Source organism: Solanum dulcamara, chromosome 8 (assembly GCF_947179165.1).
Source record: "Solanum dulcamara chromosome 8, daSolDulc1.2, whole genome shotgun sequence".
NCBI lineage: Eukaryota > Viridiplantae > Streptophyta > Magnoliopsida > Solanales > Solanaceae > Solanum > Solanum dulcamara.
This window is the reverse complement of record NC_077244.1, coordinates 9,073,420-9,087,772: the sequence shown is the minus strand read 5'-3', so window position 1 is coordinate 9,087,772 and position 14,353 is coordinate 9,073,420. Positions and strand designations below refer to the sequence as shown.

Here is a 14,353-nt window from a genome sequence, read left to right as displayed (position 1 = left end):
AAACAATATACATGCATATAATATAACCATAAAGGAAAGGCAAAATCATAAGTGCAGACCCAATTGCATTTAGACATAGACCTTTCGAAAATTCTCAATCCTGAGTAAGATAGTGTTCACCGACATATGTGACCCATGGGCTATATAGGTTTGTCCTCCGCCCAAACAAGGGCCCAATCCATGTATGCCACATGAATTGAGAAATATAAGAATCTAGCGAACCAAAATCTCCCAGAAAAGAACTTTAGAGGTTGTTCTGATTAACAACCTACAGCAGTCAACCATCTTTCAGGATAAGGACCTCCCACGTTGGTAAACGCGGTTTTGGGTCATGATTCACGAGGACTTTACACCTTCTCGGTGATGCTACTATACTCTCTTTAAGCCTCATTAAAACTTTTACAAGTTCCATTTATTAAGAGTTGTCTGAATAAGTCACATTTCCGTTAGTATCGCCAGACGAAGACTTGCAAGCTCTTTTAACCATGCCAAAATGTATAATTAAACCGTTTAAAACACTTAACCCATTCTTTGAAAATCAAAGACTCATTTATGATAAATCATTTTGTTCAATGCCATCACCCAAGTCTTTCCAAGTTATATGACAACATATAAAAAGCAATATCATTAATATTTAACCGGGGCAGAAAATTACCCATTGTTCATCTCTTTAAACTAAAGATTTTAAAAGACTCACAAATTCCCAAGTCTGTTATTTATTCAAAAAAAAACCTTTTCAAAATCATATGAGGTAACTTACCATTCAAACTAATAATCCATGTTTTGAAATCATAATAAAGTAATTTGAACACAATTAACAAGAGAAAAATATTTGTAATCCATTTTGTTGAAAGCATCTCTCAACCCTAACCACAATTTGTAATTTAGAAAATATGAATAATAAAATATGAATCTTGTATGAGTGTTTTCAAGTAATAAATGTTCAAACATACCTTTTGACGAAGAACTTAGGAAAAGGACCTTGAGAATTAATCTTAGATCTTGCTTTTTGAAGTGTTGGGGAAGAAGAGGAGAAGAGTTTGTCGCAACTATCAAATCTCATTGAATTTGGCTTTTGGGGGAAGTTAATAGGCATGGGTTAGGGTTATGGGATGAGGAAAAGATGAAAACACCCCTCTTAAAACATGAAAAGAAGATAAGATTAAAAGAATTACGAAGAATGTGCACAGTCGCACAACTGAAGTCTAGGTTGTGCAGGAAGCAACCTTAACAGTAACACTGACCTTGGCTCGCGGTCATGCGACTGACGTCCTCATCGCGTGGCAGATCATACAGAATATGTAGTGCCCAATAAAATGGGCATAACTTTTAGCACATAATCAGATTGATGAACGGTCGAAGGCGTTGGAAAGAATGCTTAATGACCTTTCATTTTCTTGCTATTAGGCCACAAAAATCCATATACTGTAGGAGTCCATTATGACCTTAATTCACATTCAAAGATCTTCCCACAGTAAGGAATTGTTTTCAATATCTATGCAACATTAGAAATCATCAGGTTTGGGGTCTATACGCATTTAAAGAACGGCCCGAATAATAATTTGAAAGTTCAAGATGTTACAATATCCCCCCCTCGGGAATCATTCAACCTCGAAAGGGAAGTTAAAACATGTTTAGCGCGATGTGAGGAATGTAAACTACAAAAGGAACCTATGTTAAGACCTTAATCGCCAAAACACATTCTTTTAACACCACCAACCCAACATAGCACCTATGAACCCAACCATTTTAGAGCTGCATTTAAGGATAGGCATGAAGATAAGAATACAACGGGATATAAAGATAAGAGTAGGATTGGTACCTTCATTAGCCTCATCCGGAAGAGTGAATAATAAGGGACATCTATCAATCATGTCCTCTTCCGATTCCCAAGTAACTTCTTCTATCTTATGATTCCTCCATAATACTTTCATCTAATCTATTTCCTTAGTTCTCAGCTTCTGGACTCCACGATCAAGAATTTTAATAAGGACCTAAAAACCTTGTCTCACCTACCTCATCCACCCAATAGGGGAACGACACCTCGAACCATATAAAGTTTTGAATGGGCCCATTTGAATACTAGAGTGCTAGCTATAGTTATATGCAAACTCAATGAAGGGTAAGTGGTCCCCCCACCCAATCTCCCAAAAAAACCAATGACCAAGCCCTTAAGTTTAGCAACACTTTTCAACCATGTGTTCTACTATGTCTACCTCCCTTCATCGTTTCCATCTTAGAACTCCCTCGCAAAATACATAAGTATAAGAGCCCAAGTATACTACATAGTCTTTCATGTTAAAGCCTAATCTGGAGTCAAAATGTGATAGCCTAATATATGGGGCTCCATGCTCTACATCCCTCCAAGAATACTACACCATCTTATCACTATAATCAAATGAACTCAAGCTCTAATCAAGGAGTAATAGACTCATAGTATAACGGTCTGTGAATCTATCAATCACAATATTCAAGCCAAACATTACAACACTCACTTTATGGATTTTTTAACAGAAAATCAAAAACTGCAATCATTTTTGTATGGATCTACACCACATATCCCCTTTCTAATAATTCCACATAACGGCTGTTCATCTCACCCTTCCCCTTCACCTATAACCTTAGCTTGAATTGCCATACCACAACCTTCCCAATAAGGAACATATACTCTCTTATCTATATCATTGCTCTGTCACTTTAAAACACCACTATTGTCATGACTCAAGCTAGACCCTAGATGTGGCACAACGATTAGATTTTGAGGGACTCCAACCAAGCCTATTAGCATACATAGCAAGATATGAGATAACACAAAATCAAGAGTAATCCTAAAGGCAGAAGATAAGTTTTAAAATATAGAAATCTCGATAAAAGAGAATTCAAAATATGACATTCAAAATGAATAGAAACATACTCGTCTAGTTGGACAATGCCTCCACTACTTAGACGACGATGTAGGATAAGCTCTTGCTCACCCAAGTCATAAGAAAGTGAAATAGTCTAAACATAAGGGAATGATATAGCGGTTACGCCCTTGAATCATGAGGACTCACCAAAGCTAACAACTCTGATTAGAACCTGTGTTAGCCACGGGAATAGGCAGAAGCGTCGTAACCTATATTATGAAATAATATAGGCAAAAGTATGTGTTAGTACATAGAATATACTAAGTATGTAAGAAAGATGCATAACATGTATAGAAGGACATAATAAGCATGAACATGAAATGCATGACCAAAATTCCTTGAAAACATGAAGTAAATCATAAAGTCATGGATAAGGTCAATGCATCATAGAAAGCTTGTAAGAAAACATAGACATTTTGTGGGATATCGGTTGTAACGGAAAATAAAACCATGTGAACGATAACATGGAGTCTGATGTAACTAATACATCGAAAAAGGAGACTACTTGCTAAGGCAGACTCTGTATCATTATCATCATGAGCTATTTGTGGATCAACTAGCTAAGTCATTTAAGACAATCCTACGGGGGCACGTAGTTTGGGAATAAAGGTTGCTACTAGAGACTCCTTTATCAAGACTCCACCTCAAGCTCTCTCGGTGCTAAGTCGAATCCCAATGGAATAGATAAAATCAATTATCAACATAACATTAGAAAAGAAAATAAACATCTACAATTCCACATCATAAAAATCATATAAGAGTAGCTCCTTTCAAATCATGATTCATAACATAATTCATATAGACACTTACTTTTCTAAGCATCTAAATCATGATTTCATTCATATTGTGAGAAAATCTTTCACAATTCATTGATACATACTTGAAAACATCCTTGAAACATAATTCATCACTTTCAAAACACATTCGTAAATCCTTATCAATTTCATGATCATACTGCATGGTTCATAATTGAAAATCATAGAGATAATGCATGGTTCCATAAGAAATCAATTGTAAATCATGTATCTTAGTAAATTCCTGAATAATAACATAAAATAATATCAATTAAATCAAAATAAAAGGACCCATTAAGAATTGACATTAAAAAACCCATTGAATTGGATAAAAATAGATTTGGAGAATTGAGATCTTTTGGGACCCAATGTCCATTGGTGAATTTCCACATACCTAGATAATCAAAGTCAAAAGGTAATGTAGATTGAACTTGACTTGAAACCCTAGTCTTGATTTGGAAGGAAAGATTGAGAGAAAACTTGAGAGAGAAGAAATCCTAACTTGAGAGAATGAGAGTGAATGGGAGTTTAGGAGACTTGGAAATCATATATACTCCCCTAACAAAGCCCAAAACGACAAGGTTAGGAGTTAAAAGAGGGTAATGGCTAAAATACCCTTGGGAATTAAATGGCATGATCCCCTATACGAATCCCTAAACAGTCCGTACAAGTTACCACAGAGTGTATAAGTGTCCGTGAAAAGGAGTAGACCTGGGCTCCTAAAGGTGGTTTTATACGGAAGGATATATGGTCCATATAAACCAAGACGGATTGTTTAGCTCCTCGTAAAAAGGTAACCCAAAGTAACAGCCCTCATGGTGTTCTACGGATGGTCATATAGTTCGTATAACTTTGTACGGGCCATACATCCTACCGTAGAAACCTGGTCTAACATATTTCCCATCTTTCCTTGGCTTCCTTTCTATGGTTTCCTTCTATGGGCCGTGTAACTTTGTACAGTCCATAGAAGGTCTTGTCCAAGTCGTCAGTGGCCAAAATTTTCTCAAGTCCCAGATTCCTTATTTCTAAGATTGGTTCCTACGGCCCGTACAACCTTCTACAGTCTATACAAAGGACTCGTGGAATCAGTATACCAGCTATTTCCTGCATTTTACTTTCCATTCTGTATTTCCAACTTTCGGGGTCTTACAACTATATAACATCATAACATAAGGGAGGTCACAGAGGTATAGAGTATGAGGTTCAAGAAATAGGAGTAATACAACTTAATTATGACTCATAGTTATCACACTAATCAAGATATGAGTAAGATACGATACAATAGGAACAAATACCTCATCTATAGAATGGATAGATGATCGTTCTGACATACATATAACATGGCACGAATTCTCAGAAAAATGAGCATACTAGGAAACATAAGTCTGTAGCTCATGAGTAGGGTACCACAGTTTCAAATCTATTGAACAATAGGGTGAAATCAGAATTACCATATGAGTCATTTTTCTTCTTGCTCGAGGAGTGAAGCATGGAGGTCAGAATTTGCATAAAGTGCTTGGGACTTAGAAATAGGAATGGAATGAGTGTGTAATACATGAGTCACGTGCCATCTTGGCTTAGTATAACATTATGCAGATTGGTAGCATACTACAGAGTAAGGTTTTTTAGAGTTGAGTGTAACATGAGACACAACTTTAAGGATCATGAGCATCACATCATCGTACTTGAATATCTAGAAGTTTAGAGGGGAACTTTTATCATTTGAGAACCATTATTACTTTCGGTCAATGGGTCAGACATGAGCATAAGTGTGCATACCGAATCTGGATCTTAGATATAATCATGGCTAGGATAAATAAAACATAGGTAGAGTGTCTTTTTAAAAAGAAGTATAAGGGATACATTAGAATAAGAAGGGATCCCTATGGGACTCATCATGACCCCTCTATGGAACTTAAGGCCTTCCATGGTCCAATACTTATCATCTCCCCCTTAGTTCCAAGGCCACCATCCTAGGTTTGCGGACCTATTGTATAAACCGATCTATAAGTACAACACTTGATATGATGGGTAATCCTATAAACATGAATAATATATTTGGAAAGTACCAACTTCTTTCTAGTTCATCTCTTTGAGAGACACTACCTTTACCTATACCATGTTTGTCATCATCCTAAAACTTCTCTCATGGGGATACACATCCCTATTCTTTAACACTTAACAGCTTATTTTCCCACTCCTTAGTCTACAAGCACTAAACTTCTAGTCTAATATCCTTCCAACTCAAAGGGAATCCAGTACTATACAAAGGGCTCACATCGTCTAGCTATAATTCCCTCAATTCAACTCTAATGAGCACCATATATTAACCACCTAACCTTCCCCATATGAAACAAAACCAGAATACTACTAGGTACACATAACAATTACAAACTTAAAATCTCATCTAACAGTATTATACCTTGGGTACAATATATTCTTACAAACTTAAGACTCTTATTCATATAATGCACCACAATTCACTACTTCAACACTAGTCCTCACATAAATCATGCGCACATTTAAAGATTCTCAAGGGATACCAACTTAAACTTTTCCTCACAGCACATCTAGCCTAATAGATCCATTTCCACAATCAACATCTAGAGTTCAAACTTAGTATCTAGTACAAATAATTGACTACCGATGGAACCTCCACATACTATACTAGTCCATCAAAATCAAGGTAATCAACCTAAATTTCTAATTTCACATAACTTTGGCCTGCAGGCACATCTTCTTTGCAACATACACTTAAAAATTTACTACACACCTCCTCACCTATTAGACCGGCTTGCAAGTACTAGGAAACAAATTTAGGATTACCATTCCGCTATCCCCATGATTAAATAGTAAACTTATCGTATACTCAATCTTATTATAATCTCTTAACACATTCTTATTCTTCACATCAGCTCCATCTCCCCATAAATACATTTAAACCAATCTTATAGTTCTAAAAAGCAAGGAGTTCCTCCCCAAAGCCACTAATTGAAACCTACACTTGTAAATTCTTAACCACCCCAATCTTTCCATTCATCACCTACGCTTGTTCTTTAGAAACTCCATCCTTATTTCAAATAAACTTAAAAATATCTTAACTAACCACCCTTTTTGCTAATGGACTACCATAAAATTTTATAATATTGCTAGGCCATAACCAACACCATAAGCATACCACCTGCATCACTCAATTAATAGATAGAATACTCTGGCCATCGTCTTCGATTAATTTCTACTCACATTCTTAGACTTCTAGATGTATGACTCCACACTTCAAGCTCAAGGTCATCTCACTGCTCATGGGTCACAACACCCTCTACCTCTAATAATATATATATTCGCTTGAGCTGGCATCTAAACACAATTATGAGAGCAATGGGACACCTGTCCTACCTCGGCTCAACCGCACAATTCATGAAACTAAGGGTATACCCTTGAGCCAATAAAATTTGATGCACTAATGGACTCTTCTTAAGTCCTAGTGAAAATTTCGTACCCTTTTTGATAACTAAATTTGAAAGATTTGCATTTTAGAAATTGAGTTTTAAACACGTCCACCACATCAAAATTAAGAAATAGCTAATGAAATTAGAGTAAAGTAGGAAATCTGGATGAGTTTACTACGGACGACTCAATTGCATGATCTGGAGTATGAAAGAATGGGAACATTTCCTAAATATCTAATAGCCTCCTCGTTATAAGTGTGGCGCGCTACACACTTATAAAAAGGACTCTAGCCGACACTGTTTCGTAGACACCATAGGAAACTTAAATCTTAGGCTCTGATCCAAGTTTTTCACTATCACGATCCATCCCCGTAGGCCGTGATTAGTGCCCGAGCTGGACACTCGTGTACATATCTGTTAGACATCATCAAACTGAACCTAAACACAATATGGAGGTTTTGTGAAAACATAACGTCATCTCAAAATATTACATACATGTATCAAGGTAACCTATCTCCTGAGGAATCACAATCAATATAAATATCATAATACATGAGCCTTCAAGGTTGTTACTACATACGGAAACATCCCTAAACACATACGCAAGCCGATAAGGCTGCCATTACATACAATATCCCAAAATATATATATATATATATATATATATATATATATATACAAGCCAATAAGGCTGCCACTACGTATGGGTACATCCCAAAATAAGTCATGCTAACACAGCCGAACAACATCTATACACAATCCACACGTATATCTACAGACTTCTAAGAGTATCAATAGTAACATATGATGGGACAGGGCCCCGTCGTACCCCTGGATAAATATATATATATACATCAAAAGTATCTATACCAAAAGTCTAGGCTCCGAGATAATGGAGTACTCCAAAACAGCTGAATAGAAGTCCTAAGCTGGCAGATCACCAAAGCGAGTATCTGCAACTGTGGACATGAAATACAGCCCCCCCTCCCAAGGGAAGGGGTGAGTATGAGATATGTACTGAGTATGTAAAGCATGAAATACAATAAAAATGATCATACTGAAGTAGAGATTCTAGGAGACAATTATGATAATCAAGAAATCACTGTACCTGCATCTTATGAAATGAAATCATGTATATCATTATCATATACCGTACCCAGCCCATTATGGGACTCAGTTCCACAATTATATCATCATATACATATACCGTACTAGTCCCTCTAGTAAAAGACTCGGTGAATAAAGTCTTGTACATGTATATCATTATCATATACCGTACCCAGCCCATTATGGGACTCAGTTCCACAATTATATCATCATATACATATACCGTACCAGTCCCTCTAGTAAAAGACTCGGTGAATAAAGTCTTGTACATGTATACCATACTCGGCCCATCATGGGACTCAGTGAATAATGCAGTCACACTATGTACAATAACATACCCGGCCCAGGACTCGGTGAAAGACATATTGAGGCATACACGAGTAGAACATCATGAGCAACCATTTATAATTAAATCATCATCTGAGACTCAATAGAATAAATAATACTCGAATATCAAGGCAATAGTCATGCTAAGCACTCTTTGCAAATCAATATGAACTATATCAAATAGAGCCTCGGGAATCATATGTTATGTATCAAGATAATGCGAACAGCTATTGTAAATTAAGGACATTAATCATTATAAAGTCTGTACGAATAGGGACTTTTATACACCAGCAATTATCCAATATATAGATGACTCAAGGGGCAATAGCTCGATCACATTAGGAGCTCTAACATCAAGAAGTAAATAAGGATCGTAAATTACACTCGGAATTTATGAATAGAATTTCCCCAAGCTCATATCATTCATCACTTTAATCTAAGACATGCCAAAAGAAAGAAGGGACAGTTTTACATACATTTGACACTTAATTTGTGATTCGATGTATATACGTTGTCCAAAATATCTCAACATATGTTAAGACGTCAGGACTATAGTTAAGCTACGAAAAGGCATAAAATGTACTTTAACATTAGTAGCTTATTTCTAGATAGTTGGGCAGCACCTCCCCTATATCACTCACTCTCCTCACATCCAACCAGCCATACAACAACCAAGTAGCATCAATAATCATACATTCAAATGCCATATTAAGACTAGCCAAGACAAGATTTCTGAATACTCCGAACAGCCCGTATAACTTTTTAACATTTGTTAATCATCAATATAACAACTACGATGCTATCAAATTACTCCTAATAGCCCACAGCCACCATGCTTTATCGAAACAATTTATCCCCCCCCCAAACACGGATCAAAACATACTTCAACATCAGCATACATAGTTTCTTATATCCAATTCACATCTACCAAATTATAACAAGTCCAAACCACTTCTAAATATGTAGAAAAGGATTAAGTTTTACCTTAACAAATTGGCTCCTTAAGTTGGCTGAAACTTGTGGATTGAAGTGATAATTATTCTTATTGCTTCAATAACTACTTCACGTTGTTAATCACCTCTAATTGATTGAAAAATACCTTAGAGAACTAATGTAGGGATAAGAATTTGGGAGTTTGACTTGCTCAGCCACAGCCGTGAGTTGCCATGGCTTAGACTCTCTCTCTCTCTCTCTACCTCTATGTTATGTTGAAGAAGAATGAAGTGAATGAAGGTGTATGACTAATTAATTAGTCATCAACTAAGCTCTATACATGCAGCCTTTGAAGCTTACACGTGCCCCACTCATAGCATGGGCTAATCAGATTTGGCCATGCTATAGTGGGGTCTACTTGGCCCACTCATGATTTAATTAGTATTAGTTTAATCACTAATCCCACTTAATAATCTAACCATAGTTAATTAATCCCTAATTCCCACTAATATTTCTATATCAATTAAAATTTGTAAGCAATATGTATACTTAATTAAAATCAGGGATTAAAAGTCTCTATTTCATATCTCAAAATGATCTTGTCCTTAAACTTATCTCGGTTAGCGTAAAATATTCCAACGTCCAAAAATACGGGATATAACAGTCACATCCCGAGACCCTACCCTAGATGTGACATGGCACTCGGAATCCCATTAGACTCGAGAGTACCAACCAACCTGCTTAACCCAAATAATCCAAAATAAATACCAAATTAAGTACCAATGCCAAAGATAAGGCCAATTTCAATTAAATTTCAAAAGAATTCAAATGAGGAAAATCAATTCGACTCTTAATAAGAAACCAACTCCAACTAACCATAGGTCTATGAAATCTCTACTAAAAGAATAACAATGTCTACGTCGAGACATGGCCCCCAACATACCATGAAAAACAAAATTAAATACTGATAAAAAAGTCTACTTTTCAGAAGATAAAAAGTTCACCACAATGCTAAATATTGTCAGTTCACTCTTGCCCGGAACCACGAACCTATGTCTCCAATCCTATATCATGAAACGATGTAGGATCTGAGCACGGTCAGTATGGGGAGCACTAGTATGCAACCCGAGGAAGGGACAAACAATATACATATATATAATATAATCATAAAGGAAAGGCAAAATCATAAGTGAAGATCCAAAAGCAATTAGTCATAGACTTTTCAAAAATTATTAATCTTGAGTAATGTAGAGTTCACCGACATATGCGACCCACAAGCTATATCGGACCGGCCTCCACCCCACCGAGGGCCCCAATCCATATAGTCCACATGAATTGAGAAATATAAGACTCTGGGAAACCAAACTCTCCCAAAACAAATTATAATGGCTGCTCTGATTAACAACCTACAGCGATCAGCCATATTCCAAGACAAGGACCTCCCATGCCAGCAAACACGGTTTCGGCTAATGAGTCACAGGGACTTTACACCTTCTCGGTACCATATTCTATTTAAGATCCATTAAAACCTTTACAAGTTTCCACTAATTAAAACTTATCCGAATAAGGCATATTCCATTGATACCGTCATACCAAGACTTGCAAGCCATAGTAACCATGCCAAAATGTATAATTAACCATCCCATTTTTTGAGAATCAAGGACTCATTTATGATAAAGTATTCTCTTCAATTCCATCATCCAAGTCTTTCCAAGTTATAAGACAACATATAAAATACAATATCATTAAACATTAAACCGAGATGGGAAATTACCCTTTGTTCATCATTTTAAACCAATACTTTTGAAAGACACAAATTCTCAAATCCATTATTAATATTAAAAAACCCTTTTCAAAATCATATGAGGAAATTCACCCATTAAAAACTAACAATCCAAGTCCCTAAATCATAATAAAGTAATTTGAAACACAATTAATAAGAGATAAACATTTCTAACCAATTTTAATGAAATCATCTCTCAACCCTACCATCAATTCGTAATTTAGAAAAATACAAATAATAGAATATGAAACTTGTATGAGAAGTTTGAAGTAGGGAATGTTCAAACATACATTTTACCGAAGAACTTAGGAAAGGGACCTTGAGAGTTAACCCTAGATATTGCTTCTTGAATCTTTAGAGTTTTTTTTTTGAAGTTTTGAGCATAGGAATTTAGGAGTGAATGAGAGGGTTATAATTATGAAAAACTAATTTTCTACATGTTTAGGGCTTTTAGATAACTCTCCAAAGATTTTAAGGACAAAAATACCACTCAAAACGAATTAAAAGAAACGATAAAGACAGCGAGGTCTGTATCCCCTCCGTATCGCGGACCTCATCTGCCAAATTGGAGCGTCTTTGGTAAATTGGTCATAACTATTTACTCTGAACTCTGATTAATGAATAGCAGGCGATGTTGGAAAACTGACTCGTAGACATCTAATTTGATATTTTATGAGTCACCTAACTCTTCATATTATAGGAGATATGATCGTTTTAAGTTGACCCTTGCAAAATCTTATATGGAAATTCAATCGATAAATAAGCTTTCGGCTTAACTTTGAACTAGAAGTTTCTTATGACCCTAATTCATATTCAAACCTCTTCCTACAATAAGGGATTATTTTCAATACCTATGCAACATTAGAAATCATCATGTTTGGGGTCTATTCGCATTTAAAGAATGGCTCGAATCATAGTTTGAAAATTTTGGGTGTTACAATATCCCCCTTGGAATCATTCGTCCTCGAATGAGAAGTTAAGACACGTTTAACATGAGGTGAGGAATGTACACTACAAAAGAAACCCATGTTAAGACATTAATTGCCAAAGCCAATTCTTTTAGCACCACCAACCCAACATAGCACCTATGAACTCAACCATTATAGAGTTGTATTTAAGAATAGGCACGAAGATAACAATACGCAGCTATATAAATATAAGAGTAGGATTGGTACCTTCATTAACATCGTCCGAAGGAGTGAACAAAAAGAGGTAGCTATACTTCATGTATTTTTCCGATTCCCAAGTATCTTCCCCTATCCTTTGATTCCTCCATAATACTTTCACCAAAGCTATCTCCTTAGTCCTCAACTTCCAAACTCAACGATCTCGAATTTCAATAGGGATCTAACAACCTTGTCTCATCTACCTCATACCACCCAATAGGGGAATGACACCTCCTACCATATAAAGTTTTGAATAGGGCCATTTGAATACCAGAGTAGTAGATATAGTTATATGCAAACTCAATTAGAGGTAACTAGTCTGCCGAACTTTCCAAAAAAAAAATCAATGACCATGCCCTTAAGTTTAGCAACACTTTTCAACCATGATTTCTACTATGTCTACCTCCCTTCATCATTTTCAACTTAGAACTCCCTCGCAAAATACATAATTATAAGATCCCGGGTCTACTACATAGTGCTTCCATGTTAAAGCCTAACTTGGAGCAAAAATGTGCTAGCCTAATCTATAGGGCTCCATACGCGACATCCGTCCAAGAATACTACACCATGTTAGCACTATAATCAAATGAACTCAAGCTCAAGTCAGGGAGTACTAGACTCATAGTATTATGGTATGTGAATCTATAAGTTGCAATATTCAAGCCTAAAGTTACTACAACTACTTCAATCATTCTTTTTGTAGGGATCTACACCACATATCCTCTTTCTAACCCTTCCACATAACGACTGTCCATCTCACTCCTCCCCTTAACCTATAACCTTAGATCGAATGTCACACCACAACCTTACCAATTTGAAACATCTACTCTCTTATCTATATCATTGCTCCCTCACTTTAAAGCACCACTATATACCATCATAACATATGGGAGTGAAGCATGGTTCAGGTTCATAATTTGCATGAAGTTCTTGGGCCTTAAACATAGGCATAGAATGAATGCGTAAGACATGAGCACGTGTCATCTTGGGCTTAGGTATAACATGATACAGATTGGTAACCTACTACAGAGTAAGGTTGTTTAGAATTGAGCATAACATGAGACACAACCTTAAGGATCGTGAGCATCACATCATCATATTTGAATATCTAGAAGTTTAGAGGGGAACTTGTATCATTTGAGAACCATTATTGCTTCCGATCAATGGGTCAGACATGAACATAAGTGTGCATACCGAATATGGATCTTAGACATAATCATGGCAATGATGAATAAAACATAGGTAGAGTGTCTTTTTAAAAAGAAGTATGAGGGATATGTTAAAATAAGAAGGGATCCCTATGGGACTCATCATGACCCCTTCATGGAACTTAAGGCCTGCCATTATCCAATACTTATCATCTCCCTCTTAGTTCCAAGATCACTATCCTAGGTTTGTGGACCTATTGTATAAGCAGATTTATAAGTACAATAGTTGATGCGATGGGTGATCCTATACACATGAATACTATATTTGGAAGGTACCAACTTCTTTTTATGCCATCTCTTTCAGAGACACTACCCTTACCTATACCAAGTTTGTCAACATCCAAAAACTTAACTCTCATGGGGATACATCCCTATTCTTTAACACTTAACAATTTATTTTCGACTCCTTAGTCTACGCATTAAACTTCTAGTCTAATATCCTTCCAACTCAAAGGGAATCAGTACTATACGAAGGGCTCACATTGTCTAGCTATAATTCCCTCAATTCAACTCTAATGAGTACCATATATTAACCACCTAGCCTCCCCCATACGAAGCAAAACCAGAATACTACTAGGTATACGTAACACTTATAAACTTAAAATCTCATGTAACAATATTATACCTTGGGTACAATATATTCTTACAAACCTAAGGCTCTTATTCATTTAATGACTTAG

At 36.1% G+C, this 14,353-nt stretch overlaps 1 pseudogene; it reads left to right on the top strand.

The window, feature by feature from the left end:
• The window catches only part of LOC129899784 (uncharacterized), a 37,024-nt pseudogene that overhangs the window by 673 nt on the left and 21,998 nt on the right, over positions 1-14,353 (top strand).